Below are 27,504 nucleotides of genomic sequence, written 5' to 3' on the forward strand. Positions count from 1 at the left end.
GGAAGGATGATCTGGATTTGCAAACCCTGGTGGCTGAAGCATGTAGACAGCTTCCTCCAAGTCACCGTGTAGGAAGGCGTTATGGACGTCCAACTGATGAAGAGGCCAGCCAGATGAAACGGCAATGGAGATTAAGGTTCGGATTGTTACGGGTTTGATGACTGGGCTGTAAGTTTCGGTGAAGTCGACGCCAGCTTGCTGATGGTACCCTTTGGCAACCAATCGTGCCTTGCGATGCTCAAGGGAGCCATCAGCTCGCCGCTTGGTTTTGAGAACCCATTTGGAGCCGAGGACGTTGAGGTGAGAGGAGTTCGGAATCAGGTCCCAAGTGTGGTTTTGAAGGAGGGCTTCGAATTCAGAGGCCATTGTAGCCCTCCATTCGGGGTGTTTAGAAGCTTCGGTAAAGGAGGTGGGTTCTTCTGGGATGAATTTCTGAGTAATGGCAGTGAGATGTAACGAGGAGGTCGAAGGTTTAGAAGATGGCCATGGGATTGTGCCATCCGACCGACGAAGGGGTTTATGAATATTATGTTGGGATCGGGTGATCATGGGGTGGATTGTTGAGGAGTGAGGAGGCAGAGTTTGAGATGCAGGAATGGGAGGCGGCGCAGTGTTGTTTGAAAAAGATGTATCTGGTGAAGGTGAGGAAGACCTAGGAGGAAGTTGAGTTGAAGACATTTGAAGGGCCGGGTACTGGGTTGGGTTAGGCGTGGATGAGGGCTGATGATCATGGGCCACGGTATTAGTATTTGGAGAATAGGGCCCAGACGAGGATGTGTTGGGAGGAATGGATGGAGAGTTACTGGGTGGGCTTGGGGTCGTTGCTGGTGTGAGTTGAGAATAATACAAAGGTGAAGGAAAAATTGTTTTTGGGTTATTGGATGATGAAGAGTCAGAGTCAGCTAGAGGGGTCGTGTTGAAGGGAAAAGTTGATTCGTGAAATTGGACGTCCCGAGAGATGTAAGTGCGACCAGTTGGGACATGTAAGCATAGATAGCCTTTGTGGTCGGGACTGTAGCCCATAAAGACACACGGTTTAGATCGAAAGTCCATTTTATGTCGATTAAAAGGACGTAAATTGGGCCAACATAGACATCCAAAAGTGCGAAGAAATTTGTAGTCAGGAAGATGTTTAAAAAGCAATTCAAAGGGAGATTTATGGTTAAGTGTTGGTGTTGGCATGCGGTTTATGAGGAAAACTGAAGTTGAAAATGGTTCAGCCCAATATTTGTGGGGAACGAAAGCATGGGCTACAAGAGAAAGCCCGGTTTCCACGATGTGTCTATGACGTCTCTCAACTGTGCCATTTTGAGCATGGGAATAAGGGCAAGTTATGCGATGATTAATTCCTATGGTTTGAAAAATTTGATGGAGAGGTCGAAATTCTCCGCCCCAATCAGTTTGAACAGATGTGACTTTGGAAGAGAAAAAATTATGCACATAGTTGATAAAAGCTAAAAACACAGTAGGCACATTAGACTTAGAAGATAAAGGAAATAGCCATATGTATTTAGTGCAATCATCAACTATAGATAAATAGAAACGACATCCATTAGAGGAAGGCACAGGCGCCGGTTCCCATACATCTAAAAATAAAAGAGAAAATGGTGTGTTTGAGTGAGAGGGAGAGGGAGGATGTGGTAAAGAGTGAGACTTAGCTTGAGGACAAGCTTGGCATGGAGATAAGGGGCCACTGTGTGTAACAGGTAAGTTATATTTATTTAAAGTGAAGGTGGTGGTTCTATTGTTGGGGTGGCCGAGGCGGGAGTGCCACACAGTGGGAGAGGTTCGTTCACCAATTAAAGCATGTGTTGGGGAGGAAGAAGATGAGGATGGCATAGCAGAAACATTAGTTGGAAGAACATAGAGACCGTCCCTAACGTTGCCCTGAAGAAGAGTTGTCCGGGTTTGCAAATCCTTCACAAAGAAAAAATTAGAGTGAAACTCAAAATAAACTGCATTATCAATGCAAAATTGATGAACTGACAGTAAGTTGCGTGTAATGGATGGAACATGCAAGAGTTTAGTGAGTAAGAAATTTCCAGTAGAAGAGTGAAGATGAGCAGAACCAATGTTTTGAATGGGAAGATTTGTGCCATCTCCGATGCTAACTTGGTCGGGACCATGATATGACGCAGCTTCCAGATTCAGGTTTCCAAAGTCAGCAGTGAAATGGTTCGTTGCAGCGGAATCCGAAAACCAAGCACTGCTAATATTATTGGAAGGGGTAGGCGCTGAGGTGTAGTGTGCCGAAAGTGAAGTTGGAGCAGGGGACTGGAATGCATGGTCAAACCGATAGTAGCAGTTGATGGCTACGTGACCAGGCTTTTGACAGACCTGACACATAGGCCTGGGTTGCATCCGATTGGAGAACTGAGGGTGGGCACCCCTAGTCGCACCACGACCACATCGTCCACGATAATTGGAAGTTCCCCTGCCTCAGTTTGAAAAAGTGCTTTGTGTTGCTCCTTGTGGTGACTGCCGAGAAGTAGAGTTAGCTGCAAGCTGAGTTCCTGAGAGAAGAGTATTAGTTTGATGTTGAAGACGTGCTTCATGATTTAAAAGATAACTAAAAACTTGAGGAGTAGTGAGAGGCTCTGGTCTAGTGGTAATGGACGTGACTATAGATTCGAATGGAGCCATCGATGTACCCAAACAGGCGATGTCCCTTGAGGAATGGCACAATTTGAGCCTTCCACAAGAGGTAGTTTTCGATTGTCAGCTTAATAGTGATAAAATGAGTAGAAATATTGATGATAGTAGGGTTTGCGGAAAACTGGTGGGATGTAATAGACGAATTAGAGTCAGCCATTTGGAGTTGATGAGAGAAAAAAAAAAAAATCAAGACTGAAGGAAGATTGAGACGTTAGTCAAAAAATGGCTCTAGATACCATAAAAGAACAGAGACAAAATAGAAATAGGAGCAGAGCACGGACAGTGCTTGACAAAAGGCTTAAGAGAATTTCCTCTGAAATGTATTTTCCTCTCTGTGTTTTCACTGTCACTGTACATCATTTATATACACATTTTTATGAAAGGAAATCAGAATTCAAAGATTAATCCTACGGCTCATATAGCCTTAGTCAGTTACACAAGAATATTCTGGAATTCTGATAGTTGTCATGCTACGAGTGTGCTCAGAGGAATTTCTTCTAGACGCGTCAAGGCTGGTGATGCTGTTGCTGCTGCAGGTTGCTGCTGCGTCGTCTTGGCGTGAGGACTGCTGCTGCGTCTTCTGGTGTGAGGATTCTGTTACCTCAATAGAGAAGCTAATAAAGACCTTGTATCAAGGTTCTGCATTGAATCAAAGAAGCTATGGTACATTGTCGGGCCTGCAATCTTCAGCCGCGTCGTAAGCTTCTCCATGAATTTCATCACTACAGCCTTTGGTGGCCACCTTGGAGACGTTGAACTCGCTGCTCTTTCCATATCCATCAATGTCATCGTCGGCTTCAATTTTGGTTTACTGGTAATTAACTCAACTGTTTTTCTATATCCTGATTGTCTCTCTGTATGTCTAGAATGCATTTACTGATCTGAGAGTTCGAAATTCAGTTAGGGATGGCGAGTGCATTGGAGACACTCTGTGGGCAGGCATTTGGGGCGAAGAGGTACCACATGTTGGGAATATACTTGCAAAGGTCGTGGATTGTGCTCTTCCTCTGTGGTGTTTTGTTCCTCCCCATTTACGTTTGCGCTGCTCCGATTATGAAACTCATAGGACTCTCCGAAGAAGTGGCAGAGCTGTCCGAGGTGGTGGCTCTGTGGCTCATACCGCTGCAGCTCGGATTTACGTTGCTGTTCCCTGTGCAACTGTTCTTACAGTCCCAGCTTAAGACCTTTGTGATTGCGTGGGTTTCTTTTGCAGCTTTACTGGTTAATTTGCTGCTTACTTGGCTCTTCCTTTATGTGTGGGATTGTTGGGATTGTTATTGTTTTGGACATCTCTTGGTGGGTTTTGGTTTTAGGGTTGTGTGGGTATGCAATGTGCGGAGGATGTCCTGATACTTGGACTGGATTCTCTGCACAAGCCTTTTCGGGCCTCTGGGAGTTCATCAAACTCTCTGTTGCTTCGGGAGTCATGCTCTGGTACTTACCTCTCAAGCAGCTTTCTCCATTCATTTCAGTGTTAAATCTCAAGTTGGAATATTGTAGGTAGACTGTAGTACTGTTAATGTTACACTTGAAAAACATCTGTCTTTTGCTGGTTATGAATATATATATATACAGCTTGGAGAACTGGTACTACACAATACTGATGTTGATGCCTGGTTACTTGAAGGATGCCACCCTTGCCGTTGATGCCTTGTCAATCTGGTACGTACGAGATTAATTTGCCTTACCTCCTGCTACATGTTTCGTGTCGGTTGGTTTTAGATTCATGACAAGGTCTTGTAATTCTTGTAATAAATCTTGTTCTGCGGCATGAACATCAATGGACTGGAGCTCATGATCCACATCGCTTTCTTTACTGGTGCAGGGTACGTAACATTTCTGACCTACTTCACACTTAACGCGGTTCTTACTTCTTTTTAGGCCCGGTTTAATTGGATACGTAAAACATCTCATAATATTAAAAAATTATATTTTAATAATATTTTATATAATTTTTAGATTGCATTTGGATGTTGAAATGAGTTGAGTTAAGTTGAGTTGAAATAATAAAATATTGTTAAAATATTATTTATTATTATTATTATTATTTTGAGATTTGAAAAAGTTGAATTTTTTATTATATTTTGTATTGAAATTTGAAAAAATTGTAATGATGAGTTGAGATGAGTTGAGAGGAGTTTTAATTCCAAACGTACCCTTAATAAAATATCACATCTTATCTCATCTATAAACTACATAACCAAACAAAATCTTAAAATTGCTGCATGCATTCGCCACAGAGGATCTAGGGAATATTACATCATATCAGAGTATACATGTAATATACCACGTTCCTTTTTACTTAAATTAATACTAATTAATATGTTCACAGTTCAAACAATGACACCAAACGCGATATTATGCTCTGTCTAGTCAAAAACAGGAGGAACGGACAAAAAGATTGGTGAGAATTCTCTCCGGGCGCCAAATTTCAGGTGGACTAGTCAACTTATGATCTAAATTATCTCACGTACCTCCGCGCGACAACCAAATAATTAAAAGATCTATCAGATCCGTAATCATCGTTAACAATAATTAGTATATGAAAACTGTTTATTTATGATTAATTAATTTTAATAAAATAATTATTTATAATTAAAATAAATCTGTTTTGATCATAAATAATCTTTTCGTCGTAATTAAATGACCACAAAAATCTATTTTTCTTATAATGAAAGTTAATTAACCAGCTTTTGAAACGTGACATTCTTGGACATTGATGGATGTAAAGTTCTACTCACCTTTCTAGCTCATATCACACATCATTTTTTTTTTAGATTTTATTTTTTTTATTAATATGTGAGGTATAGATAATGAATAAAATATTTCAATTAATTTAAAATGAATAAAACAAGAAAAATAAAAATAAAAATAAGTGTAATGTACGTATGGTGTGTTAGAGATGATCAATATCAAAGCTCTAGATGGATATATGTTGTGCAATCCGATAATTGCTTTTTTTAATTAATGACGGATCAATTAATTAATTAGCTCATCACGGTTCAAATTGTTAGCATTAGCTTAATATATGAATTAAGAACATAAATACATGATCATGAGAGCCCCATATTTCAAGATTTCATGTTAATATTGGAATTTTTATTAATATTTGGAAATAGGTCAAAAATTGTTGATTATTTGTTCATGATGATTATAGTAATTAATACAAATTCATGTACTACTATGCAAAATTCATTTTTGTGCGTGCATGAAACTGATCACAGAGTAAGGGTGGCCAATGAATTAGGAGCCGGTAATGCTAGAGCAGCAAAATTTGCAACTCTAGTGTCTGTGTCGTATTCAGCTGTGATTGGACTCTTTTTCTGCGGATTAATCTTAATAATCCACGACAAGATCGCATACATATTCACATCCAGCACTGATGTCATCAAAGAAATTGGTAACACTACAACACAATTACTTTTTAGTGACGATTGGGAAATTGTGACAGTCCATAGACCGTCACTAAAAGGTATTTTCTGTGACAGTTTCTGGAAACCGTCACTAAAGATAGAATGAGATTTTTTTACGTTCCAACGTATGGGAAATATACGTTCGAATGTCACATATACGTTAGAACGTTATTAATTAACATTCGAACGTAAAAATTCTGCGCCAATGTTTGAACGTTAAGTAATAACGTTCGAACGTTCATTGTAAATTTAAATTAAATGCTTTTAATTTAAAAATTATGTAGTTTTTATTGTGCATAATTTGTGAACAAGTCTAAAAAATTGAATTGTATATATTTATATATACACAATTTGTAATATATAAATATATATTTATGTTTATATATATTTGAAATGTAGTGATTTAGTATTAAAGTTGAAAAATATAACATCAAAGAAGATTAAAAATTGAAATTAACAAACGATAGAAATATTCAATAATATTTTTCATTACAAATATTAAAAATAAAATACAAGATTTAATAAAATGTAGTAAACAACAGTAAGATGATAACGTTATCCGCAAAAGTCGAACTCCGTACCTCCTCAGTCAAGGTATCAACCTTGTCGTTGAGGATAGTTACACGATGGGTGAGTTCGGCAACAGATGCCGATATAGCCTCGAGCGATCGATCGATCTTATGATCGATATGCGCAGTCAGCTGTGAGATGACCGCATCAACCCAAGCAGGCCGCACATCTCCTGCAGATGTGCTCGACGTATGCTGACTACTACTCCCAACATGACCTGGCTCAGGCTGTGTCGGAGGAACTAGATCCTCTACAGGGGGTGGCTAACGTCCCCTCGCCTGTCCAATGCTACGTAGATGCATGGTCATGTCGAGGGGGCTCATCTGATCTTTGACCCGCTCCTCTAGCTGGGTCGGCACTCCCCGTGCAAGTAATAGTTGGCTGATTAGGACACCGTATGAGAGATTATCCGTGGAGACGATGCTCGCCTCGTAATGGATCATCTCAAAGATGTGCAGTGGCAAATTTATAGGATCTCCATGTGCCACTCGTATAAAAAATTGTGCCCGAAGCCGACTAAATGTGGTTTTATGAGTCACGGGATCGACATTTGTTACAATAATAAGGTGCAACATGCGGAAGAAATGCAGCAGATGGTTCTGGTTGAAGGCGTTCTTCCGCTCGATCTGCATGCGATCCCTCCCGGTGAGGATGTAGAAATCCTCGTCTCAGTCACCATCCCGAGCCTCGACGCCAGTATCCTCAACCTCTGACTGGCCTGCATCTCTGGCTGATGCTGGCTCAAATGCCTGGCCAGTAGATGATGTAGAAGTGCCTACATCCTCACGGGGTGTTGAGTGTGCAAATGTCTTAACTCCTCAACGAATCCCAAGGTGCTCGCTGATGACATCTGGTGATACCTCAATGGAAACACCGCGTACAGTCACGGTGTGAGAGGATGCATCCTGAGGCATGTCACACTTCCCCATATAAAATTCTTGAACCATTGAGGGGTACACCTTCCCCCTCAATGTGCAAATATTTCCCCAGCCTCTATTGAGGAAACCATCTCTCAGGTTCGTCTGCTGCCAACAGAGTTCGTCAAACTCATTAATCAGGACCTCTCGCTCTACCATAACAGTACAAACTCTGATACGGGCAGTATCCGACGTGGCTCCTTCCCTCCCTCGTTTTCTAGTATGCAGTGGAAGAGTCATATCCTGAAAATAGAAAAGGAAAAAAAATTATTTACATTAATGCATTTTTTTGTATTAATTTGAAGCTGCTCTGCATTAACGTTCGAACATTTTGTCTTTCACGTTCGAACGTTAAAGATAAACGTTTGCACGTAAAATAATGTAAATAAATTTACGTTCGAATGTAAAACATATACGTTCCAATGTAAAACATAGACGTTCGAACATAAACAGTAAATAAATATTGGCTGACGTACGTTCAGACGTTTATGTTTTACGTTCAAATGTATTTGTTTTACGTGTGAACGTAAATACGAACATCCGAACGTCGAAGCATGAATAACGTAGAAAAGCACTATGTTCGGACGTTATAATTAAACGTCTGACCATATGATTTACGTTCGAAAGTAAAATATTCACGTTCGAACGTATGTCGTTTAATAATATTTAAAAAGTAGTACATCCTGACATATACATTAAACGTTTAGATATGAAAATTAATGAATATGACGTCCGAATGTAAGAAGGTTACGTTCGAACGTAGAAGCCGTAACGACTCTGTAATATAAATGTTGTACGTTCGAACGTCTTGGTGAAACGTTTGAACGTTACGACGCAGAGCTGAGTCGACTCAGCCATTATTGAAATCTCGAAAATTTCTCTACAAGCTTCTAAATGCCTAAATGTCACCGTAGAAATGAAGTATACACTTCAAGAAACATTTCTACGGTGACTATTCGGCCAATGACTGGCCGTGGTGGCCGGAAAATGGAGTTGAAAATCCGGCCACCACTTATCCGATTTTAAACAAAACTCAATCCAAATCTCAATAAAATACATGTTATTTGAATAAAAGATGAATGCCTACCTTTTTGTGACGGTTGTGGCAGAGTTGACGGCGGCGGTGACGGAGGCGTGATGGCGTGCAACATAACAGATGATAATTACGTTTTGGAAATGTCGTTTTGACGTTCGGTTTTGGCTTTATATATACAGAACGTTCGAACGTATTAATAATTACGTCCGAAAGCTTGTCAATTTAATTTCAAAAATAATATCTATAATATATTATATTATAAATGTTTATGTTATATATTAAGATGTTATATAATATTATTGACAATTAAATTAATTGGTTTGACGTTTGTGAGTACTTGTTATATTTCTAAAGTTTAGTAATATGTTTATACATGTTGTTGTGATTTTATACTTACTCTTGAAATAATTGTGATTATTATTTGTAAATTTTATGAATAGTTTATGAGTTTATGGTGTTTATTGATGAATTAATATGTGTATAAATATTATTGTAAAAATATTGTGAATATTCTATGATATGGATTTAATACATTTAATACATAAATATTCTTTATTATATACATTTATGTTCTCATTTAAAGTATTATGCTATCATACTATACAATGTAGTATATAGTTATAGATATATACAATGTAGTATATATATTATATTATAAGTTAGTGTATAATAAAGAATTTAATAAGTAACAATTTAATATATATCCTTAAGATTTATATATATGGTATAGTTTATATATTATATACATTTATGTTCTCATTTAAAGTATTATGCTACCATACTATACAATGTAGTATAAAGTTACAGATATATACAATGTAGTATATATATTATATTATAAGTTAGTATATAATAAAGAATTTAATAAGTAACAATTTAATATATGGACCATCTGATTTATATATATATATATGGTATAGTTTATATATTATATACACTTATGTTCTCATTTAAAGTATTATGCTATCATACTATACAATGTAGTATGTAGTTATAGATATATACAATGTAGTATATATATTATATTATAAGTTAGTATATAAGTTAGAATTTAATAAGTAACAATTTAATATATATCTTTAAGATTTATATATATGATATATTTTATATATTATATACATTTATGTTCTCATTTAAAGTATTTTGCTATCATACTATACAATGTAGTATATAGTTATAGATATATACAATGTAATATATATATATATATATATATTATATTATAAGTTAGTATATAATAAAGAATTTAATAAGTAACAATTTAATATATATCCTATTGATTTATATATATATGGTATAGTTTATATATCATACTATACAATGTATTATATAGTATGATAAAGCATGAATGAGGGAATGAAGAAGAAGAGAAGGAAGGAGAAGAATAAAGCAAAGCAGATAAATATGCACAATTAAAGGCAGGCGGTAGAACCGACCATATGCATGTATGCGATGCAAAACAAAACAGATAGTATAAACATATTCATAAACTTTACAAAGGTTACAAAGTTTATGGCACAAGGTAGAGCAATATTTGCTCTTGGGTAATAGGAGAAATAGGTAGAGAGCTTCTTATGAAAAACTTACAAAGATGTTTTTCCGCTCAAATTGTCTCTGCCTAAAAATGAAATGAGGTTCTCCTTTTATAGATGAAGGAGTTCCTGTTTACAAAAGAAATCCGTGATCGAACAGTTGTTATTACTGTTTAAGCACGGATAAAGCAAAAGTAAAAGTGATTGAACAGTGTTGGTACTGTTTAACCACGAGTGTCATCATTGTGTCTAGCGGCGACTGCTGCTTTCGGCACAAAACGACAAATTTTGTTTAAAGGAGACCGGTCAATGGGTCTTCTTTGAACTCAAGTAGTAGTCTTTAGGCAGAAGTGGGTTTTCTGTCTGGTAGCAGGCAGCAATTATTCTTCGTCTGTGTAGAACCCAGAGTTACCGAAGAGATTGCTGTAGGAAGCCTCTGATGTGGTGTCTGAATCTTCAGATTTGCTTTGAGACTTTGATAATGATTCTTTTAATATGTTGATTAAATCCTTTTTGATAAGTCCATCAAAGATATCAGATTTCTTTTTAGACTGTCTTAGAGGATTTTGAGGATGAACTGTCCTTTACCCCCCCGGATTTTGTTGGAGAAGCAGGGGCCTGAAGTAGTGGATATTCAGGTCCTTTGGATGGTCTAGCCATGATCTTTGGAAATTCTTTAATATTCTGCAGATTGGGTGCAGACTGGGGAAAATCCTTGATCAGTAAATCAACAATTTTTTGATTATGAGCGAATTTATCCCACCATTTGGTGAAATAAGCTCGTGTCATTACATCACCATTTCTTTCATAATTCCATTTGAAAATCCACGGGAGGTGGTATTTCTTACAGAAATGTAGAGTATGGTGAAATTTTCTAGAATGTTGATCCAGGGTTGGACCAACAGTTTTTGAGAAATGCTGATAAGCTTTTAAGAGCTCATCAGGAAGATTTTCAGGAATTAATCCGTATTGGTTCCACCATTGGATGAACCAAAGAGGAAAATTTCCTTTGAATTTTTTATCAAAACATAAGAACCAAGAATGGCTCATGTCAGGGGTTTGGAAGAACATAAAGCGCTTCCAAGCATCAATATAATCAAAATAGGAAAAAGCAGTATCTATTTGGACGAGTTTTTTAGTAGCGGATGGGGAGGATCCCCATTCTGCTTGTGTGATAACTCGGTGAATATAGGCACTGTGATAAATCAGTTTGTTGGTATCAACCTTGTCATAAATAGGTTTGATAACCAAGGAATTTGTTTGAATTAAAATGCTGGAATAGAACTGGAGATTTTTTGAGAAATCTTCAGGGATCCAGTGGAAAAGAGTGGGAAAATAAGAAGAAGAAATTTGAAAGACATCTGTATATATCGTGCTATTGGGCTCGATATGAAACAGATAGGAAACAAAATTCTTTTTCAAATATTCAGATTTTCCTTTTGGGAGGAAAAACTGAGGAGTAATAGGGATGGGTTTTGACTCAATTGCTTTCGCATATGGGTCAAAAGTAGTAGTAACCATAGACGAGAAAGTCTGTGGTTGAACAGGTTTACCAAGTGGCTGGAACCTGTTAGCAATATCTAGTGCTGAAGATACTGCACTAGTGGTAGCAGAGGGTCCAGTCTCATTCTTGATGAGATTTATACTGGGCATTGGAGGTGGTGGATTCACCCTTCTCTCTCTCTCTCGGGTTTTCTTTTTGCTGGCCATGATGGGTTTTCTGCAAAAATTCACGGGTGAGAAAGTCAGGGATTGAATTTTGTGTGCCTTTGATGTATTCAATGTCAAAATAAAAAACACTTAAAATGGCTTGCCATCTTGCAAAAATATGTTTTGATGCAATGTTTTTAACATCTTTTTCTAAAACAAATTTTGCAGACATGCAGTCAATTCTGACCAAAAACTTTTGGTTTAAAAGATCAGATTGAAATTTAGATATATACTATAGCTAAAATTTCTTTTTTAATAGTACTATATTTTTCTTGTGCAGAATTCCAGGTTCCGGAATGGAAGCGAACAATTTGTTCAGATGAACCTAGTGAAACACATTGTTTCAGAATGCCACCATAACCAATGTCTGAGGCATCAGTTTGCACAATTTTGAATGAATCGGAAGTAGGGATACCAAGGCACGGAAGAGTTTTGACATGTGCTTTGATTTTCCTTACTAAATTTGTGTGGATTTATGTCCAAGGAGGAGGATTAGAAAGAAGTCGTTTGAACAAAGGACGACATTGTTTCCTCATATCTTTGTAGAAATCAGCAACATAATTGAGAGATCCTAAGAACCTCTGCAATTGTTTTTTATCAAGAATGACATCAGGGAATTTGTCAACAAATTCAATGGCTCTTTGGATTGGCCTGATTTTGCTTTCAGAGATGTCATAACCAAGGAATTTAATCTTGGTTTGAAATAATTTAATTTTTGTTGCCGAAACAACAAGACCATTAAATCTAATGATGTCAAGGAACGAATTCAAGTGTTTCCAGTGTTCATCAATAGATTTAGAAAAAACAAGGACATCGTCAATATAGACGATGGTGAAAGTGGAGAACGAGTTAAAAATATCATTCATAATATTTTGGAATTCACTAGGAGCGTTTTTAAGGCCGAAAGGCATGACGTTCCACTCGAAATGACCAAAATGGGTAACAAAAGCAGTCTTATACCTGTCTGACTCGGCTATTTGGATTTGCCAAAAACCAGACTTAAGGTCAAATTTGGAAAAGACCACAGCATCACTCAACCTATGAATTAAGTCTTGCTTATTGAGAATAGGGTACCTAATCCACTCTAAGACTTTATTCAAGGGTTTGTAATTGATAACTAGGCGAGGGGTGCCACGCTCTAGTTCTGCATTTTTCTGAACATAAAAAGCAGGACAAGACCAGGGTGACTTGCTTTTCCTGATAATGCCTTTATTTTGAAGATCAGTTATTTCCTTTTGGCAATATTCCAGCGTCTTTCTATTCATTTGAACAGAATTAGCTTTTGTTGGAATATTAGCCTCATTAAACCCTTTAATGTATGGGAGAGAAACTATGTGTTTCTTCCTATACCAAAAAGCATTAGGTAAATCAGAACAAACTTCTGAAATCAGACGTTTGTTAAAATCTTCAATTTTTGAAATCAAAAGGGAATTGGATAATTGTTCAGAAATCTTTTTGTACTTTATTTCCTGTTGGAGGAAATTCAAATGTTTTTGTTTTGCTAAAAACAAAGATTTCTTGCTTTTATCCGAATCAATTTCAAAACGAGAAGCAAAATGGAATTTTACTTTCTGGCCAAAAGGGTCGGTAGTGATACCGTCTTTTTCAGTCATGAAAGGATATAAAGAAGAGATAAAAGGGATTCCCAAAATCACTTTGTCAGACATGTTTTTGACTAAAACAGAAGGAATCCGAAAACAAATATTATCCTGGCAAACATGAGCATTATTAAGTTCATAATTAATGGTCATCTTTGAGCCATTTGCCGAGAATAATCTTTCGGTTGATTTTTCAAAATACTTACTAGGAATGAGTCCTTCTTGAATGCAATTCAAGTCTGATCCGGAATCAATCATAGCAACAACAGAAAATTGAAAATCATGAGCAACAATAATATGAACTCGAGAAAACCATTTGGGAGGAATGGTATGACGAATTAGACAAATCTGGTTGTCGACAGGTGAATCCTGTTGACTAGAACCAGCCTCAGTTTGCTCATTATCAGAAGGGATATCATGATCAAGTTGTTTGTCAATCTTGATTAGTAAAAATTCTTGTCTTAAAACCTCGTTCTCAGATTTGAGGTTATTTATTTCAGATCTGAGATCTACGATTTCTTTTTTGACAGAATTTATTTCAAATGAGGGAATACATTGTATAGTATATAATAGTTATAGATATATACATTGTATTATATATATTATAATATAAGTTAGTATATAAGTTAGAATTTAATAAGTAACAATTTAATATATATCCTTAAGATTTATATATATGGTATAGTTTATATATTATATACATTTATGTTCTCATTTAAAGTATTATATTATCATACTATATAATGTAGTATAGAGTTATAGATATATACAATGTAGTATATATATTATAATATAAGTTAGTATATAAGTTAGAATTTAATAAGTAACAATTTAATATATATCCTTAAGATTTATATATATGGTATATTTTATATATTATATACATTTATGTTCTCATTTAAAGTATTATGCTATCATACTATATAATGTAGTATAGAGTTATAGATATATACAATGTAGTATGTATATTATATTATAAGTTAGTATATAAGTTAGAATTTAATAAGTAACAATTTAATATATATCCTTAAGATTTATATATATGGTATAGTTTATATATTATATACATTTATGTTCTCATTTAAAGTATTTTGCTATCATACTATACAATGTAATATATAGTTATTGATATATACAATGTAATATATATATATTATATTATAAGTTAGTATATAATTTAGAATTTAATAAGTAGCAATTTAATATATATCCTTAAGATTTATATATATATGGTATAGTTTATATATTATATACATGATTTATGTTATCATTTAATAAGTATAGTAGGAATAGTACGTTAGAACCTTTCAAGTTAATGTTCGAACGTTAAACTAAGAGGCCGGAAATTTCCCGCTCGATTAAGGTATCTGTGTGATTATTCAGACGTTCGGACGTTTATGCTATACGTTCGAACGTTATTTGATGAAAATCACCAGAAAATTATGTACATCCGAACGCCAAATCTGTTAACGTCCGAACGTTAGTTAAATTAGTGCGAAAAATTTCCCGCTCAAATATGGTAACACTTTGATGAAATGTACGTTCGGACGTCTAAGTTAGATGTTCGAACGTTCATATGAAAATCTATGAACGTTCGAACAAAAAATTGTGATACATTCGAACATATATGAGGAAAGTGCAGGAACTTTCCCGCTAGATTTTATGTTATATCAGAAGAATGTTACGTTCGAATGTATATTGTAAACGTCCGAACGTTCTGGGCGGGAAAATTTTAGAATATAATGTTCGGACGTACAACTTAAACGTTCGAACGTTTGAACTAATAATTTTAGAACTTAATCTATACGCACACGGGAGAAACAGATCATTTTTTCTTCTCCCATGCGTGCAACGGAGAGTGAGAGAGTAGGAGGTTGTTTTGGCCTGAGGCTCTGCAGGAGAGAGAGAGAGGGTTAGAGTGAGAGAGAGTTGAGTTAGAGAGTGAGAGAGAGTTGAGTTAGAGAGTGAGAGAGAGTTGAGTCTTGGTAAGAAAAAATTTTGATTTATTGTCTTTTTATGAATTTTATGATATTTATATTGTGTTTTTGTTATAGAATATTTCTAATAAATTAGTATTGTATTTTTTTGAAGGATTGGTTGTTTTGGGAAGTTGGAAGATTTTGATTTGTAAGAGGCTAGGACATTGTGAGTGCTAGGTATATTTCTAAACTTTATCAATATGTTGTTGCATGTGATTTTATGCTTACTCTTGAAATAATGTGATTATTGTTTGTATAGTTTGTAAATAGTTTGTGAATTATTATAAATATGTTGTGATATGGATTTGAAATATTATGTTTATTATTTTTGAATGACGTTTTGAAGAAACATTATTAGAAATATATTGTCATTAGGCTTTGTTAATACATGTTTATTGCTTACTCAAGTTTAGGAATATGTTAATACATGTGGCATATTATTTTGTGAATATATTGTGTGTTATTGTGAATATATTGTGATATGGACTTGAGCAATTTAAATTATTATTTGTGAATGACGTTTGAATATGTTTACATTGTTACAAATATATTGTCCTTAAGCTTTGTTAATACATGTTTTGTGAATATATTGTGTGTTATTGTGAATATATCCTGATTATTGTTTGTATAGTTTGTAATTAGTTTGTGAGTTATTGTGAATATGTTGTGATATGAATTTGAAATATTGTGATAATAATATTTGAAATTAAGTAGTAACAAATAAAAGTAACTCTTTAAGAATTATAATATTTAAAATTATATTATAACCTTTGAAATTTAAGTATGATAATTAAAATAATAAACTTTAAGAATAGTAATAATTAAATATTGATAATAATATTTGAAATTAAGTAATAACAAATAAAAGTAACTCTTTAAGAATTATAATATTTAAAATTATATTATAACCTTTGAAATTTAAGTATAACAATTAAAATTATACTTTAAGAATGATAATAATTAAAATTATAATATAACCTTTAAAATACTCTTCAATAAAAAAGTCTTGAACCTACTAAATAAGTAGAGTTGGAATATGTAAATATACTTATTTATTATAAACTAAAGAGAAAGAAAATAATGATCAAATAGATGTAGGTATAAAAATTATATACTTATTGTCTACAAGCAATAAATAACTCACTCAATTAAGTATAACAATTAAGATTATAATTTTGGAATGATAATAATTAAAATTATATAATAACCTTTAAAATTATATATAACAATTATAATCTCTAAATTTTAGTCTAATTGCTTGACTGTCATAACTAAAATGTGATAATAATATTTGAAATTAAGTATAACAATTAAAATAACTATTTAAGAATTATAATAATTAAAATTATAGTATAAATTTTGAAATTAAGTATAACAATTAAAATTATACTTTAAGAATGATGATCTTGTACACAACGAGGGAATATGATCTTGAAGAAATGTTGGAATTTCAATTTAATTGCTTGACTGTCATAGTCTCTCCGGCCTTGAGAGTTGTCAAGGTCGGACATTTTGTGACGGTTAAGTAATTAGATTAAAATTTAAACATTTCTTCAAGATCATTCTCCCTCGTTGTGTACAAGACACGAAACTTAGGGTCACATAATCTTTCATTTCTCTTTAATTTAACAATATAACACTACTTGAATGTAACATTGTTAATGTAAACAACATGGATATATTGTTAGTATGATTTTTTGCTAGATGCCTGTGACAAATGCACATAATAGATTCGCTCTGACTGTCCACCATCGTGCCGGTTCAAGGTCATTCCACCGTCTTGCTGAAAAAATGGTAATTAAAAAATTATAGAATTCATTTATTTTCCTGATATTCTTTCTGATAAGTACTAACATTATCTTTTTAAAATTGCTAATATTGTCGCTTTGTTAGAAACGTGATGATCCTGAAAATTTTTCCCTCATTCATGTCTATGCTGCTGCTCACACTAATGAGCATAGTGAGTGGATGGATCCTGTCGCTGCAAATAATTATTTAAGCAGTGTTAATTTTGTTCAATAAATTATTTATATAATATTTTAATAGTTTATTTCTTATTTCTATTTCTTTTAATACGTTACTAAATTATTTACGATCATTACCTTTTAAATTGCAGAGAAAACTGATGGAGATGCAGTCGGCTTCAGAGGAATCCTCTCCTAGTGACATAGACATATTCACGCAAGTGCTCGGGCAGCAGTCTAGTATGCAAGAGGTTTGAGACGATCTATCAAGCATAAATGTTCATCCTCCTCAACCTCATCGGCTTTACAAATTAATAATCTTACGGCAGATTTAGAAGCTGCACGGCGTGAGAATGAGTATATGAGGTCGAGACAGCAAGAGTTAGAGTCTCTCTTAGAACGACAGTCTCATTTAGAGACGCGTTTGTAGGACCAACAGAGAGACCAGGAGGAAAGAATACGCAGTGAAGTGCAAGAGCAAGTGCAACGAGAGATGATGGTGCAAATGGAGCATGTTATGTCGTTGCAACAGAATCCCCGTGGGTGAGGGAAAAAGAAGAAATAAATTTTATCAATATTTCTGACTAGTTTTAATATCTAATTTTGTGCTTTTATAAGACATTGTTATTATTAATTGGGTATGTAATATGATAACATTGGTATTATGTTTTTAAATTTTATGAAATTAGTATTTCTGATCTGTACGTTCGAATGTAAATAAAAATCCTTCGAACGTTGGTTCACACTCTAACAAACGTTCGAACGTAAATACAATTTGATCGTTCAAATGTCAAACTATACGTTCGAACGTATTCACGCTAAAACGAACAAACCGTTCGAACGGTAAAGCGATTAACGTTCGAGCAAAGAACTTGCATTCGAATGCTCCTTCGTTTACATTCGAAATAACGTCCGAACATTATACGCGCTACGTTTGAACATTTACGTTTACGTTCGAACAAATATTCGAACGTTTATTGTATTTAACGTTCGGACGCATTAACATTCGAACGTAAATATATTACGTTCGAACGATAATCAACGAACGTAAAATTCTCTCATTCAAACGTCAATCGGTCGGGTTAACGTCCGAATGTAAATATGATACGTTCGAACGATATTCAGCGAACGTCAAATTCTCTCATTCGAACGCCGATCAGTCGGGTATAACGTTCGAACGTTTTATTTTACGTCCGAACGTTATTTTCTGTGACAGTTTATAACCGTCATAAAAACATGAACGTTCGAACGTTGTACCAAACGAAACACTTCCAACCGTCACTAAAAATATTTTTTGTGATGGTTGAACAGTAAACCGTCACCAAATATTTTCTGTGACGCACTTTAGGTGACGGTCACCAACTTTAGGTGACGGTCGTGGTGACGGTTTGCCCTTTTTTGGTGACTGTTTCCTCTGTCACAAAAGACACATTTTGTTGTAGTGATAAGATGTCGCACCTCTTAGGGGTCACTATTCTACTCAACAGTGTTCAACCAGTTTTATCGGGTAAGTACTTCATTTCTAGTACTAATCCGCGCGCAATCCTTCATCAAAGGGAATTAATTATATATAATACAACTCCTTAATCGTAATGCATCTTTTTTATGTTCTTTTTGAAGTTTCTACAATAAGAAAAAGGAATATATATGATGGATTAGTTATGGCAATAATGATTATTTATGATGAAAACACTTATTTTAACAGAAAAAATCATTTTTTACAAGAAATAGTTGATCACAAATAAACAGTTTTCTTATAATATATATTATGGATATATATGATCATAACGTTTATTGATTTAGTCATGAATTTCATGATCAGGAAATATATATATAGATATTGTTCCTAATTTCTAGTTCTTTTTCAACTAAAAAGAATTGAATAATGTTACATACAATCGTAAAGTACGCAAGCGCGCGCTATGCAGTTGTTTTGAAAAAGAGTACGGTCCACTATTAAAAAAGTAGTTTCTTTTAATATAAGTCTCGTATTTATTCATTTTTTTCAAAATGATTGCACAATATTTATACACTTATGATTGCAACTATAATTTTTCAAAAGAATTAATTCAAGAAACCATTAATATATATTTTAATTTCCTTCCCAATGATAGGGGTAGCGGTTGGATCGGGAAGGCAAGCAACAGTAGCATATATAAATCTGGGATGCTACTACATTATTGGACTTCCTCTTGGAGTTCTAATGGGATGGTTCTTCCACTTGGGGGTTATGGTACGGTATATGTGTTTAGCTTCCGAATCATGATTTTTTTTCCCTACCATTTCATATGATTGGATTCTCGATCAACCAGTAGTACTCAGTCAATAAGTCGCTTAACTAGGTACGTACGTACGTACGTTACCAATATTGCAAATATGAAGAAAAAATGCACGAAATAAAATGAGAAAAGCACTAAAGTTTGTAATTATCTTTCAATTCTTTAGCCACGCATCATAAATAGATCTTCAAAAAATAAACTCACAAACTGACGAGACTTGATTGGTAAGTACGTTAGATTAATATAAAGTTATTGTTATTGTAAATTAAATCTAATATATTATGTGAAGACATTACAGTTTATAGGTTTACTTTTATTGGATCTATTTGTGGTTGTAAAGCACATCTCTCTTAATTTAATGACATGCTACTATATATTAAAGTGGGTACAATGTATTCAGCAAAACGTTTGACGACAAAAGGTTGAATTCTAAACTGATGATGATCTCCATGTATATATGTAGCATGCATATACGTACATTTTTGAAGTAGATCAAGCTTTTTTATAACACTTACGCGAGTTGGGGCCGGTAACAGGGTATTTGGAGTGGAATGATCTTCGGTGGCATGGCCGTTCAGACTGTGCTTGATATTGGCCATCTTAACAGTACGAAGCAATTGGGCAACACGGGTACGTAGTATTTAGACATTTTTTTTTTCATCTCTAGATGATCATGTAGTATTTTTGCATGTTAATTAATACAGAAACGTACTCAAAACTCTGGTCCTGGATTTGTAGGCTAAGGAAGCTAGCAAGCGTGTAATTAAGTGGTCAAACCCTGCACCAGAAGAGCGGCCGGCAGTTCAACACTAAAAACATGTACATTCTTGTTCATGGATCTTGCCATGACTGATCAACGTCTCACGAATATGAGGCTTTTTTTTTTTTTAATCTCATCATATCGTATCTTAATTGTGGCTCATGATCTTCTGATCTCCTTTGTGTTAGTTTTAAACTTCAAAACTTATTGGTGTTTCCTTTTTATATCCGAGGTAAAAAGTTATAATTGTGAGATCCTTCAATTTCATATCATTTTTTGATTAATTTGATGCAGTTCATGGGATTTTCATAGATCAATTAAACATGGTAATGTTATCTTGAAGATCCATCTACTTACCATTGCTCTTTCTAAACATGCTAATTACCATTTTCATAGATCATTTAAGATAACATGTTAATGTTATCTTAAACTGCTAATGTTTAGGTTTTTGATACCTGGGTTTTGGTTTTATGCTTATTTGTCTCCCTAGTTTTCCTCTACCACAAGTGAGAGCTATCAATAAAATTGAGGTACCGTCCTCTTTCTAAAAAAAAAATAGAAAAAAAAAATATCATTACTCTTACTCTTAAATGATTTTGGGCATCAATATCGATTGTACTAGTTTAAAAAAATGTTAATGGTGGCTACAAGCGGCTGCTAAATTTTGGCCAGCTGTGACAGCTGACAATATGATCAAAGGTTGGCAACTGGAATAGCATGTCAAAGTTGGGTTCTGTTCCACTTAATTTATAAGTGGCTTTAATTTTATAGTTCAATAATTCAGATCCTACCTGGATAAGAAATATCGACTAAGAGTCTCCTCTAGACCTTCTCTGAGGAGAAAGTTTCATGTGGAGTGGTAGTCTTAGATTGCTCAAGGAGTAAGGAAGAGAGTTTATTCCCCCAGTCTGCTCCCAGGCTTGCGGTGGAAAGAGATGGAGGACTTGGGAAATAAATGGGACCAATTGAGACTCAAAGAAGAAGAGAATTTATTAATTGAACTAGGAACATAACACCTGAGCAAGGTAATGGAAGAGGGAGATAGAAGCTTAGAGGGGAAATTGTAATCAAATTGGAAGATAAGGAAGGAAGTAATTCGGTCAACAATGGCAAAGATATGGAGGGTGGGGGGATCCTTTGTTTTTCATGAGATAAACTCAAATCTATTTGTGATAACCTTTGCGAATCAGAGGGACAAATGTGGAGTCCTGAAAGGGAAATTGTGGTTGTTTGATAATAACCTCTTTGTTTATAAACCTTTTGATGGTTTTACTCCTTCTCAAATGATGAAATTTGATAATGAGGAATTCTGGGTACAGATGTCGAATCTCCCTCTGGCTTGTATGACCCGAGATATCGGGTTCCATATTGGAGCAATAGTGGGGACTTTCCTGGAAGTTGATGTAAGTGAGAATGGAATCAGATGGGGTGGTTATCTGAGGGTAAAGATTGAATTAGATCTGCAAAAAATGGTGGCTAGAAGGAGAACTATGAACATAATGGGTAACAAAATATGGGTGCCGATGAGGTATGAGAAGTTACCCAAATTATGTTTCAAACGTGGGAAGATAACCCATGCCGTAAGGGGCTGTAGTAGTTTGGAGGGAAACTCAGTATAAGGGAGGGATGGAAAATCATAGTACGAACCATGGCTCCGGGCAACTAATACTTCACGGGGGCAAAATTCAGAAAAGCAGAGCTACCACTATAAAGAGATTTCAGGGGTAAGTGGTTGGTAGCCTAATATGGAAAACGTGGAAAGGGAAGGGGGTTGAAATCTAGCTCTGGGCAGGGAGAGGTGGAAGGGGATCGAATTGAGGACAAAACGGTAGTGATGAGTACCTTTTCCTACATGCTACCTCAGTTGGCTTGTGTTGATGAAACGTTTGAGAAAAAAGATGAAAGATGTGACAGGGGAGATGCTCAAAGCCTTTATCTTAGCCGAAAGGGTGTAGTCTTGACTGATGGGCCCAATGACCACAGGGTTACTGAAACCCAAGAAAAGAGGCCAAATGTTTTGGCCTCAATGGGCTACTTGGAGTAGCAGTCCAAAGATGTTGGATCGAAATAAATGGAGAGTGAAGAGAAGAGGTTGGCAACGAGGGGCCGATGGAAGAGGAGAGCTAGATCAGCAGGTAAAGGTTGTGCTTCAATGACTACTTATGGTTGTAAACGTAATCTGGCTATGGTTGAGAATGAGACTGTTGAAGAGGGGCCAGTTAAAAAAGGGAAACAGAAGAGGCTAGAGTTGGAGATTGCTAATGAGTTGAGATTGGCGAAGGCTGCTAGCCAATCCTGCTAACCATTATAAAAATATTAAATTGGAACTGCTCGGGGCTTGGGAACCCTCGGACAATTCAAGATCTTCACCATATGGTGAAGGAAAAGAAGCCCATGATAGTTTTCTTAATGGAAACTAAAATGATAGCCTGCAAGTTTGATACTATAAAGAAAGGGATGGATTAGGAGGGGTGTTTTGTGGTAGACTCAATGGGTAGAAAGGGGGGTTTGGACTTGTTATGGAGCAAAGAAGTAGAAGTGGAGATTGCCAATTTTTCCCAATATCATATTAATGCTTATATTTTCCATGAACAAAGATGGGTGTTAACTAGCTTTTATGGTCATCCTGAGGCTAGCAAAAGAAGAGATACATGGAATCTACTCTCAATGTTAAAACCACCAGATGAAGTACCTTGATGTATAATAGGTGACTTTAATGAAATTGCGTGCCAAGGGGGAAAAATGGGTGGTAGACCCAGACCTGATTTTCAGATGGAAGAGTTTAGATTAGCCTTGGAATTAAACAATGTCCATGGTTTGGGATGGATGGGCAGCAAGTTTACATGGTGCAATAGGCATGCAGATCATACATTCACAAAAGAGAGGTTGGACATGGCTGTTGCAGTCCTCAATGGTTAGAATTATTTCGAGAAAGAGTTGTGGAGGTCTAGACAGCTAGACAATCTGACCATAAGGCTTTACTTCTAATTGCAGAAAAGGAAAACTATGTGAGGAAGAGAAGAAAATAGGGTCTTTAGATTTGAAGTCAAATGGGCATTGAATAAGGGTGAAAACAAACCGGAGAACCAGTGAACCAGACCGGACTGAACCGGTGGATTTGGTTCGGTGACCAGTAGGGTCCAGTTTGGTACTGGTTCCATTTTTCTCAAAACCGGTAGAAATTGGTCTCGTTAAGATTTTTCTTTTTCTAACACCGGAAGGACCAGTTCATATATATATATATATATATTAAGTTTTATATTGTATAAAATATTTTTTATATGATTTTTTATATTATGTATAACTTTTATATATAATATATAAAATAATTTTGTAGTATATGATAAATTACTAATTAATATAATATTAAATTTTAAAATCCCATATAAATAACTATATATTATCACTATAGTCTATTGTATTAGTAGTTATACTAATACTATATCACTATATATTATAATATAATATATCTCTTACTATATAATATATCGAAAAAATTGGACCGAACCAGTAAAATCGGAAGTACCAATTTAGGGGTATAGTCGGTGCAATATTGGTTCTTCAAATCTCAAAACCGATATATACCGGTTCAGTTCTAAAATAGATCTAAACCCGGACTGAACCGGATCAGTTACACCCCTTAGCAATGGATGAGGAAGGAGGGGCAGTCATAGAAGAAGTGTGGGCTAGAAGGACAATAGAACAGTTCCCTTTGAAATAGGTGCATGAAAACTTGTTAGATTGTAAAGGAGAGTTATTTAGGTGAAGTTCACAGAAAGAGAAGGAAGCTGAGCAAGTGTTAAAGCAAATGACAGAGAGGCTGAAAGATGAACAAGAAAATGAGGGCCCCCATAACACTAAGATAATTAAAACTTTGCAAAGAGAGTTAGGACTTTTGCTAGAGCAGGAAGACATGAAGTGGAAGCAGAGAGCAAATAGGACCTGGTTCTAGATGGGCAACAAAAAGAAAAGGTTTTTTCATTCATGTGCTAGCTAGAGAAGAAGGAAGAACTGGATAAAGGAAATAAAAGACTCTCAAGTCAAAGTGGTAGTAGAACCAAAAGTGGTTGAGAGGGTATTCCATGATTACTTTCAAAGCCTCTTTAATTCCTCATACCATAGTACTGTGGAGGACTAGAAGACTATTTGAGTGTGGTGAAACCAAGAGTCACCAGTTCCATTTATGAAGATCTACAAAAGGTGTTCACAAGAATGGAGGTAGAGGATGCACTGAAGCAAATGGGCCCGCTAAAGTCCCTTGGACCCAATGGGTATGGAGCTTGTTTCTACCAGGCCTATTGGAGCACTATAGGAGATGAGGTATGTAGAGCTACTCAGTTTCTTAAATGGGGAAAAGGGGTTAGAACAGTGTATAAACTTTACTTATATAGCCCTAATTCCAAAAGTCAAGCGTTCAGTTGCTGCTAGTGATTTCAAACCTATTAGGTTGTGTAACATGATGTATAAATTTGCTTCGAAGGTGTTAACTAACAGGTTAAACAAACTACTACCAGCCATTATTTCTAACAGTCAAAGTGTCTTCATACCTGTAAGGCTTATTACTGAAACATTACATACAATGAAGACTAGACAAAGGGGAAGGATTGAAAGCATTGCCCTCAAACTGGATATGTCTAAAGCTTACGACAATATTGAGTGGGTTTACTTGGAGAGTATGATAAGGAGACTTGGTTTTGGCGACAGGTGGATCTCTTTGGTGATGTAGTGTGTTACTACAGTCACTTATTCAGTACTGATTAATGGGCGACCTGGAGATGTCATTAAGCCTACAAGATGAATAAGACAATGAGACCTTATTTCCCCTTACTTATTTATCTTGTGTGCTGAAGGGCTAAGCTCTTTGATTGATGCAGCTGAGAGAAGGGATAATATAAAGGGGTAGCAGTGTCAAGGGGGGAACAAGGATAAATCATCTACTTTTTGTAGATGATTTTTTAATTTTTGAAAGAGCAAGGATGGCTGAATGGTAGAAGATTCATGGGGTACTAGGGCTATATGAAAGGGCCTTGAGACAATTTCTAAATTTACAGAAGACTACAATCTTCTTTAGTACAAATTATGCAGTATCAATTATGTCACAGATCCAAAGAGCAGCAGGTGTCCCTAAATGTGGAAGTTATGAAAAGTATCTTGGTCCACCAGCAATGGTGGGTAGATCAAGGTATAACACTTTCAAAAGCCTGAAGGAGTGGGTCTAGTCTAAACTTAGTAGCTGGGAGAATATGTACTTATCAATGGTAGGAAAGAGATTTTACTTAAAGATATGGTTTAGGCTATACCAACATACTCTACGAGTGTGTTTAAATTATCAAGAAGAATATGCAAGTTGGTCTCTTCCCTCATGGCTAAGTTTTGGTGGGGGCATAAACAAAAGGCAACAAAATTCAGTGGAGAAGTTGACACAAAATGGGTGACTCAAAAAAGGATGGAGGTTTGGGATTTAGGGACATTGAATGCTTTAATAAAGCAATGCTTGTTAAGTAGTGCTGGAGAATCTTGAGTCCCCTTTCTTTTTGGTGGCTAAGATTATTAGGGAGAACTATTTCAAGGCTGGAAACTTGTTAGATGCAAAGGTGGGGGCTGGTCCTTCTTTTATATGGAGGAGCCTGTGGTCTTCTTTAGACCTTGTAAAAGAAGGCTTGATTTGGAGGGTTGGGAATGGAAGTAAAATCATGACTTGGAAAGATAAATGTTTGCCGACTCCCACTTCTTACTATGTAGAATCCCTTATCAAGAATCTGCATTGCGAAGCTAATGTGCACTAGCTTATTGACATTGATATTACCAGTTGAAAGGAAAGCCTGGTCTTTGACACCATCAATGATGTTGAGGTCGAAACAATTTGCAGCATCCCTCTAAGTAGGTGGGGATTAGAGGATAAATTGGTGTGGGGTTCCTCAAACAATTGAAAATATTTAGTGGAAAGTGCTTATTATCTAGAGGAGGAAATAATGAAAAGGTCGGAAGGGGAAACATCAACTGTGGACTACTTGGTATCTGATGTGGGGTTTGAATGTTCAGGGTGCAATGAAGCATTTTATGTGGCATGTCCTTACTCCCCACCAAGATCAACCTTTTCAAGAAGCACATCATAGACTCTAGCTTATGCCCAATATGTGAAAGGTAGGCTAAATCAACCACCCATGTTTTGTGAAATTGTCCTGCTACTTCATATGTGTGGCTGAGGAGGATAGCCCTGTGCAGAAATTGAGTAGTTTAGAAGTCGTTTGGGGCTATGGAGAAGAATGAACGTGTGCTTGAAAGTGAAGGATGTGGAATTGGTGGCCTACACCATGAATACGATTTGGTTGAGGTGGAATTCATTGTTGTTTGAGAAGATGTTTGATAGCCCGAGAAGTATCCTTAAAGCTGCAAGACATTCTATGAATGAGTTTTCTATAGCTCAACAACTTCAACAGAAAGGCCAATTGAACATAGGCAGAAATAGAAAGGGGATCAAATGGGAGAAACTAGCTGATATGGGTCTTAAAGCAAATAGGGATGTTGATGTGGATGTGGATGTTCATGCAAAGAAAGTTGGAGTTATCATTAGGGACTCAAATGGTGACTTGGTCGCTTGTTTGAGCTCTTGTGTTAATCACCTAACGAAACCAACTGTAGCAGAAGCTCTAGCTTTAAGAAGAGCATAAGTGTTTTGTCTAGAGCTAGGAATCTCAAATTTGGTATTGGAAGGGAACTCTCAGGTGGTAGTGAAAGCAATAAATAGTGATGAAGATGTATGGATTGATTATGGAAATGTGATAGAGGATAAGAAAATGATTCTTACTGGGAATTCAAATCGGAGTATTAGGTTTGTGTATAGGGAAGCAAACAACGTAGCACATAAACTTGCTAAACTTGCTTTTGATTTTTCTGAGGAGAGGGTGTGGATTGAGGGTGGTCCTCTACTTCAAAAAATTAAAAATAATTCAGATCCTGATATAAGAGAATATAGTTATGAACAATGTTGTGCTAGTTTAAGTATCGGTACTTATTAATTTGTTTCCCACATTGCAGTAACATGTGATCAAAGTTGGTCTTGGTCTTACTTTCTTAAGATTTTTTACAGA

The 27,504-nt window shown here is 35.6% G+C and overlaps 1 pseudogene; it reads left to right on the forward strand.

Annotated features, from left to right (window-relative positions):
* The first annotated feature begins 2,611 nt into the window (after window positions 1-2,611).
* Window positions 2,612-20,466, forward strand: LOC109014974 (annotated as a pseudogene).
* Window positions 20,467-27,504: the final 7,038 nt, after the last annotated feature.

The sequence above is a fragment of the Juglans regia genome, chromosome 6, assembly GCF_001411555.2.
Source record: "Juglans regia cultivar Chandler chromosome 6, Walnut 2.0, whole genome shotgun sequence".
Lineage (NCBI taxonomy): Eukaryota > Viridiplantae > Streptophyta > Magnoliopsida > Fagales > Juglandaceae > Juglans > Juglans regia.